This window comes from Lates calcarifer, linkage group LG20 (genome assembly GCF_001640805.2).
Source record: "Lates calcarifer isolate ASB-BC8 linkage group LG20, TLL_Latcal_v3, whole genome shotgun sequence".
NCBI classification, from domain to species: Eukaryota; Metazoa; Chordata; class Actinopteri; family Centropomidae; genus Lates; species Lates calcarifer.
The window spans coordinates 2,467,709-2,476,632 of NC_066852.1; the positions used below are offsets into that span (position 1 = coordinate 2,467,709).

General features: G+C 41.0%; 1 long non-coding RNA gene across 1 annotated transcript in view; it reads right to left on the bottom strand.

Moving 5' to 3' along the window:
* The window catches only part of LOC127143689 (uncharacterized), a 41,022-nt gene extending 32,393 nt beyond the window's left edge, over positions 1–8,629 (bottom strand). The window contains exon 1 of the long non-coding RNA XR_007815269.1: positions 8,355–8,629. This is a non-coding gene — a long non-coding RNA (uncharacterized LOC127143689). The remainder of the gene's footprint in view (positions 1–8,354) is intronic.
* Between the last annotated feature and the right edge of the window lie 295 nt (positions 8,630–8,924).

Genomic DNA, 8,924 nt, shown 5'->3' on the forward strand with positions numbered 1-8,924 from the left:
GAAGTTTTCCCAGCTTTTGCTTTATCTAATTCTGTAATGACTAAAAGCTGAATTAATGTTAGTGTCAGCTGTCTGTTGTGACTCATTAAAACTCTAGCACTTGTCTTTTGGATGTGAACTAAGGGATTTTCTGCGGTGGTCCCAGTAGAAGAGAAAGCTGTGGGAATTTCCAAAGGAAATCTCTCTCGCTTAAATTCATGGAAAGGGAAGGAAAGAAAATGAGTCAGTCAGGTAAAACTGAAAGTCCAGAAACAATGAAATAATCTCTCAAAGCTAAGAATAACTACAACAAGTACCATGGGTCAAAGTTTGTAAAGTTTTGGTAATAATTTAGGGTTCGTCTTTAATTAATTGATTAACAATGCCAACTTGACATGGTTGTGAACATCAGCCTAAATAATTATCAAGTCAAGCTCTGAGGATGACATGTGGGGGGAAATAAACAAGTGTTTCTCCTTTTCTAAAAGAAGCTCTCCCCCCGTCGATGAGACAGCCTGATGAGCAATGCCACTTCCAGCCACGACCCCTGACCCCGCTGTTGAAGCACTGAGTGTCCTGAGGTGAAGAGCCGCCCCCCCTTCCCAAACCTGCCCGACCCCCTACCCTCTCCAACTCGTGCATCTTCACTGTGGGCCTTGTTGTTCCTATACAGGCGCTGTCCTGGTGTGCCCTGGGAGTCAGTCTCATAGCCCCTCAGGAACAAAACCTCCTGTCCGTCAAACACCCATGCAACTGTCAATCACCCCGCCAACTATTCTTGTGTGTTTTAGGGATGATCCGGGCGCTCTCCTGCCACAGAGGACCAGTACTGACACACACACACAACACACACACACAAACACACACACACACACACACATACAACACACACACACACACACTCATCACTGCGGTTTATAGCTGTCAACAGACGAGCGAAAAACAGAGTAATGCTAATAAAAGAAGGTCAGAGGTCAGGGCTGGCTACAGAGCAGCAGCCCAGTAGGTGGGAGGGACTCAGTTCAGTTGCTCAAGGGTACTTAAGCAAGGTCAATGGTTGCTGACACATGTTCACAGTGATAATTAGTGCTGTAATCTGGTGATCATCATACAAAAACTATTTATAGCAGGGATGTGCAGAAATAATCAATTAGTCGACATTTATTTTTAAGAATTGACTGGTGAATCAGGTTGTAGTTTAATGGTCTTCACAGAGGTTATTATTTTAATAGTTTCTTGTTCAAAATCAGTTTAATAAGGGCCTGCAGGCTGATAACTGATTAGCTCACGTTGTTTCTAGATGCTCAGCTTGTTTTTAGGTCAGGATTCCTTCACTGTTCATCGTTCAGGAGGTTTTTACCGGGAGCTGAATTATCCACTGAGGTGTCATTGAATAAAGCAGTTTCATATTTTAAAAAAATCAATGTTTCTCCACGACATGGACATGGGACGTTGAGAGCAGCTGTTTGCTCACGCTTGTTTCTCTGATAACTGAAGATCCAGACGTCTGATGAGAAAAATCCTTCATCTGGTTTAACGTGACTTGAAACATTAAGAAAGTAGTCTGCTGAAACTGTTTTAATGTCAGCCATCCGGCCGACAGCCGGCGCTTACAGAAAACACTGTGGATTTGTTGTACCTAAACGCTCACGCTTTGGTGACTTAAATGATTTCAGACCATATGCAGCTACAGCTCTGAAAAAGAATCTGATGGAAGCCAAGAAAGTAGCAATAACAGCTGATGCATGGACAGCTCACGCTGAATTTTTTTTGGTCACTGTCACCGTTACATGGATGGTGACTGGAACATTTCAGGCTCTGAGCTTTAGACTCTCAGCACAGATGACACACACTGCTGAGAACTAGTATAGTGGTTATGTAGTAACTATCTAAATTTTGCCACCAAATGGACGAATGTCAGTAAATAAAGTTTGTGTATTAATATTAAGGTACAAACTGTAACTCAAGTTACTTCACTACATTATGTTTTATAATAGAAAAAGGAGCATAAATGATAACACAGCTCTGGAAGACACTGAAGCTCTGTTTTGATTGTAGGCAAGGTCTATGATGTAATGAACCAAGACACTACATGACTTCAGATGGCTTAGGTACTGGCAGTGTGTTTGGAAAAGATAAGAGGTCAGAGCTGCAGCTTTTCTAAGTCTCTGTGTGTGTTTGTAAGAGACAGAGCTCGAATAGGAAGTTGGGGATTTGCGTAGGAGGAAGGGAGGAAAGGATGAAGACAGGAGGAGGAGATACGAGATGATATGGTTGTGCAAGAGAATATTTTCTCGCACGGTATCACGCGAGAATCTATCAAGAATTCAAAGCAAAGATAATAAAAATATAACCTCTGGTCCAAACACTGCAGAGATGTTGATTCAGCTTTATGGACATTGTGGAGGCTGCTTAGCTACTGTATCATGCAGTATAATTCAACAGCACCACACACTACAACCTCCAGCGAGCGAGCATAGCTTTCTTAATTTGTTGGCTTTGACTCTGATCCTTTTTTGTTTCTGTGAGTTCAACTTTAAAGGCTTTGTTTAAGAGGATTGTTGTTGGACTATAATCTCTTCTTGGAATATTCTTCATTGAGGAAAAACACACTTTCTTTTGTAGCCTTTTTTCTGCCATATTGACTGATTAATATGAAGAGGGGGGAAAAGTCTTAAAACTTATGACGACTACAGCAAACACAGGAAAACTTCACGCTGGTTTCAAGATGCTCAACAGGAAACATCACTCACTGACAAAACAAACCGCGGCCTCAAAAATGTCCATTAAACCAAATCAAAAACTTGTGACAATCTGAATCACATGTTTTCAAACCAAACAGATTTGAAATGAGTCATTTACTGAAAGAGCAAAATAAAGAAAACTGTGAACAGTGGAGATTTCATGGAATTGGACTTGCATACAGGAAACATGTAGGAGAGAGAAATCCAGTGAGTGAGGGAGGGCTTCATGCAGCTGCAGGGATGGGGGAGGGTGGGAATGTTATCTGTGAGGGTCAAGAGGTCAGGAGAGAGGTTTTAACTCACTTCCTGTTTCTGCTGCTGGGATGACAAAAACTCCTCTCCCTGCCCTCTGGAATTCACATCCATCCCTCCCTCCCACTCTCATTCTTTCGTCCCCTGTCCCGTCTCCAGCTTTTTCTCACTCTACCAACTCACAATAGCTGCATTCCCATTCAGATATTTTCATTTAAATTATGATGTGATTTGATTTAAAATGTCTCTGATTTTGCAGAAAATGAAAATGTAAGACTTTTGTTTTCTGAAAACTCAATAAATCAAAGTTTAGATGACGCATCAGTCCACTAAGCCTTCATGTTAATGTTCTCATCTTTGTAAAATATCAAATAAAACCAACTGTGAAGTGTCTCTGTCCACTAGTTTTGCGGATGTTTGTTGCTGACGCAGTGGTCACAATGAACAGTTGGTGTCTGGTCAGAGTTGCAGCTGTGCTCAAGGACTAAGATAAACCATTTGGTTCAAAAATGTTCCCACCCATTTTATAAAGCCTCATTTGAGACTCCTTTAGTTTGTTTTATTTGGTCAAGTGAGAGAAATACCAAAATGTGGTGTGGCTCATTAAGAAAGAGAATCCCAATGAAGCAAATCCAAAAGCACACAGAGGTTATGGGTAGGAGGCAACAGATGTTGACATGACAGTTTTTCAAAGTCATTGCGAAACTAAACAAAAATGCACCAAACACAACTTTCCCTTTTCCTTCCTCTCCTCCAAACCAGTTAGTCTGATCACAATAAATACAAGATACAATATCTGCACGTCAACCAGGAAATGCTTGGTAAGTAACTAAACACCAGGCTAAAAAGCAGCGCCCTCTCTGGCAGGGCTGCACAATGAATCAAATATTAATTTCATTCACAATTTTGGCCTCCCACAATGCAAAGAACATGACTGATTAGGATATTAGGATTAGGATATTTCAGCTGCGGTGCCACAGAGAGCAAACGGGCAAAGGAAAATCAAATGTTTGGAGCAGAGGGCAAAGAGATACTCATCATCTGTTGTTTGGAAGTATCTCAGATTTGAGATGAGTGATGTAAAACAAGAACAAATCATGTGCTAAAGAGCGCATGAGACCGCAAAGCAACACAACTAACTTGTTCAACCACCTGAAAAAACACCACAAACTGCAGATGGATGAACACATAAAGTCTGTTGCACCTTTAACCATAAACAACCATTACTGATATATATCTTAAATATTACTATTTGCCCAACCAAGGACGCCATTTCACTTGTTAAACTTCTGGTACATTAACGCTCACAACAGTTTAATCTACTGAACTTAACGATCTGCTTATTTTTGTCTTGTAAAGTGATTGTTTTGTGGTCATGCAGTGACAAATTCTCTTTTAAAAGCATGTCCATAACTGACAATGAACAACAAAACCTATAGTGAGCTGTAATAACACAAAACCTATGTGATTCTTTATTCTTTACAAAACATAATTTATTTTATTAACTAGTTGACGTCTTTGAAGACAGAAGTTAAGCTGTGTTTTACTGTAATCTTCTGGTAAAAGCAGGCAACCTAATGTAGGTCATGACCGGGACTTTACAACACACACACACGAGCACAGACCTTTCTTGTGCATATGTCATCAATATAGAGAGACACACAGACACACACACCCTTTCTGTGATTTTCAACAGACTCTGTGCATCCTGTAGAGAATGCAGAGAGGAAGTGATTGAATAATTCAGCATATTTCCTGAACAGTAATGGCCTGCTGCTGATGGTGGTGTGGTATTCAGCGATGGGGTTAAGTGCTGTGTGTACTCAGCCAGCCATGCAACCGACTGACCGACCAGCCATTCATCCATCCATCTGTCCATCCTTCCATCCTTCCATCCGGGCTGGGTTTGGCCATAGTTTATTTACAGCCGCAAAGCATAAAAAAAATGAAGAAATTACAGACAGGGAAAACAAAAATCAAACTGAGCAGGAGACTTTAAGAAAGCCGCATAAACAAAAACACGTTCAGTGAAATGATCTGAAACAGCAGTAATGTAGGAAAATAAAACCAGTGTTAGTGAGGCGAGAGATGTGGGTTTTTGTGTGCATCCTCTACTTTATATAATTTTGTATTCTTGATTTTATACAGTGTACATTACTTTATTATTATTTTTTTAACATTATATATCAAACAGAAGTCCTGGAGACTGGTGACTGCAGGTTGACCATCTAAAACTAAACGATATTAACAACTATAAATATGCCGTTTTATGCTTCATGCTTCACATTTAAAATGGTTTGACTGCTTTTGCTTTTTACTCAAATTCTAAAATATGACTAAAAATATCATGAAGTATGGTGCTACTTCAGGCTGAGAGCTGACTGCAATCAGCTGCTTCATTCATGCTTCAGCATCACTGGCTCATTCAGAAGCTGATTGGCTACCAGCTAATCAGGAGCAGCCAATCATATTCATGTCCAGTATAGCCATGGGTCTTCCTCCTTATATTTTTGATAACTTTGATAACTAAAATTTAACAGTGTGTATAAACCAATCAGCCATAACATTATGACCACTGGTAGATGAAGTGAATAACATCGATCTCCTCGTTCTTCTGAGGAACCTTTGGTCCTGACATTCATCTGGACGTTACTTTGTCACTTATCACCACCTAAAAATTGTCACAAACCAAGCACACACCCCTCAATGGCAACAACACTCCCCAATGTCAGGGGTCTCCACCAGCAGGATAATGTTCCCACCACACCACAAAAACTGCTCAGAAATGGCTCAAGGAACACGACCACCAGTGGTCAAAATGTTATGGCTGATTGGTGTAAAAGAGCTGGAGATTTATTGCTGCCATACAACAGAACTGATTCAACACCAGAGAGAAAGAGAGTGACAAACTTGGAGGAAAAATCTCTGAACGAAAATGTCTGATGTCCGTGCTGTGTATTTTAGGACAGGGCGGGAAATCCACGGCCCTGGGCGTATTATATTTAGCCATTCAGTCCAGGAAGTCAGATGAGAGAGCGGGGCGGTTGTTAGATATTAGTGAGCCTTGTGAGACGAACCAGGGTTCCCACTTTCCCACAGTCTGAGCTGGAAAACGCTGGACAGGGGCCCTGACAGCTGGCCCCGCTAAGGACCCTGGGTAACAGACTGCCCACTGCCTCCGCAGGAAGGAGAGGTCACAGTGCAAACACACACACACACACACACACTACTGGACCAACACACACAAGCTTGAAAATACCTGAGAGACCTTTTTATTGCCTACATTTATTCTGTTAGTTGGAGGATCAGCTGGTTGGTCAACTTACTCATCAATGACACTGACGTGTTTCCACACTCCTGAGTGAATTACTGCTGTGTCCAGCTGCAGCAGGCAGCTGTTTTCAGTTTAAAAAAAAAAGAAAAGATAAACCCACTGTATGCTTACTGCCCAGCACCGAAACAGCAGACAGACATTAGCTACTAGCCGGTGATCACAGTGGAGGATTTAGCAGCTAAAGAGCCAGATATCTTTCTCAGGAATTGACATAAAAAGGAACTGATAGGAGAGCCAGAAAAAAACAGAAATGACCGCTAGATCTGCACTGTAAACAGGCAGTCGTTTGCTACCATGGACTTATTCTGAATTTAGTATTTTATGATTAAGACTCATGGGATATGCAGGTTTTAGGAACATCATTTGGGGCTTTTATGGCAGTTTGTGATACACAACCTCTCGCCTGTTCACAGTCAGCTCTGTGCTTTGTACACAAACCAGCTACACAACAGTTTGTAAGGCTGAGGCAGAGGTACGGAGAAATATTATAAAAGACTTGTATATATAATAAAAGTAGAGAGGGCACAGGGTATTCAGAACTGCATGTAAACAGGAAAATTCATTTTCATTATCCATGTAGACATATTGTCCTTTTCAGAATAAGGGCAAAAACTTGAATATTTTATGCATAGTGATTCTCTCTTTCACTCCATCTTCTCTCCTCTGTCTGTCTCTATCTGTACTCTACTGTATCTTTATTGTATCACCTCCTCTGACCTCCACTTCTCCCTTTTCCTCCGTTTATTTTGATAATTTTGACTCAATCAGAACTTCTGAAGCAACTTAGTCCTTAACTCAGACCGACCAACTGTGGTTATTCAGTTCATTTCTGCAGCCTGCTAATTACTAATTACCGCAGCGTCCAAAAGGTGGAGACTGGAAACACACACACACACACACACACACACACACACACACACACACACACACACACATCCTTCTCTTCCCACAGTGTGTTCTGATCAGGGAGCAGAGAGAGTGTGGGAATCTTTTTTCTGTGTGCCAAATGTATGATGAGTCAGAGTGCGCACACACACACACACACACACACACACACACACACACACACACACACACACAGCACAGCAGCCTCTTATTCTACTGTATGTGCCACACTAGACAGACTCTACATTTGTAAGATTATCTTTTCTAAGAGCCACTTCGCCAGGTGTGAATGAGTCATGATATCAGTTTGTTTTTTTCTGAAATGATTCAAGTTCCTGGTAAAATACTCGTTTATCTTCCTTCTACTGAGGAAAAGTCTGAGGTTTTTAGTAAAGCTGCAGCTCCCTCTTGTGGTTTCTGTGAGACATGAGCACTACATGAGAGGAAATAGATGACATGACATGTTCCTCAAGGTATTTACAGTTTGCATTTGAATATAATGACCAATTAGAACCATAAACTTACTGATAACACTAATTATTTATTTTGAATACATTCTCAGGACTCAACTAACCACTAAATATTATATTTAAAACAGATTTTCAACTGAATCATTCACTACTGTAAGAAACATGACAATAAGACACAGAAGATATTTCTACAGAGAAACATGTTGCATAGACACAATTTGTCAAAGGTTTACACAGGTGTTAAAACCACAACAACTGTCAACAAGAATTAAACTAAATGTTGAACTCGCAGCATGATCTGTTTCATATTACATCACCAACTGTTATTTCAGATTTACATTTGCAAATCCTGGAAACACTGCAGACAGAAAATACCAACACCTGCAACAACAGTAAAACACATCACACTGCATGCTGTCAGTGTCCTGCAGCAGGTCTATGATTCATGGCTGAATTTACACACAGTGGCCTTCCTCTTTTCACACAGTCACAGTCCAAACAGCTGTCCCACAGGACACGCTTCAGACTTCTAGATGCATACACACACTTTAAAAAGCTCACCAAAACCCCCTCAGCCCTGTTGTACCAGATCCACCTGTCAACTTGGATGACTAATACAGTTCCTCTGCGTCTGTTTGTTGTTTGCACTGTCAATACACAATGAAAACGTGATATAAAACGCATGTTTACCTGTGGTCCGTGATGTTAGCTGCGTCTCCTCGCGGCTCAGCAGCAAGTCCATGAAACTGACTGACACATCCATCATGACTTTAATCCTGTGGATCTTTATCCACTCGTTAATGATCCAAATCTGAAATAATCGATCAACACCGACGTGTCTGCAACATTTTCCTCTCGTTGCCTCACGACCATTCAGTGATCAGGTTTGGATTAGGGCTACGAGATTCACTCAACACTGAATCCCCGCCCACCTACACACCTGAGAACACCTGACCAATCACGTCTTCTTCTTCTTCTTCTTCTTCTTCTGCTTCTTCTTCTTCTTCTTCGAAGTAGCTAGCAGCCATGGAGTCGCATTACCGCCATCTACTGGATGTAACCACGTTTGAAAAATTCTCACACCTGGTTATTTAAAGGTTTAAAAACATCAGTGCTGCTGGTGCCACATCCTCTGTAAAAACAAAGGAGAAGCAAAGTGAAGCACGCTTATTTTATGTGAAGCTTATTTATTTTGAAGTTTATTTTCCCACCTTCATTCACCACAGAGCTGCCCTCATTAATAATAAATGCATGCTCTAC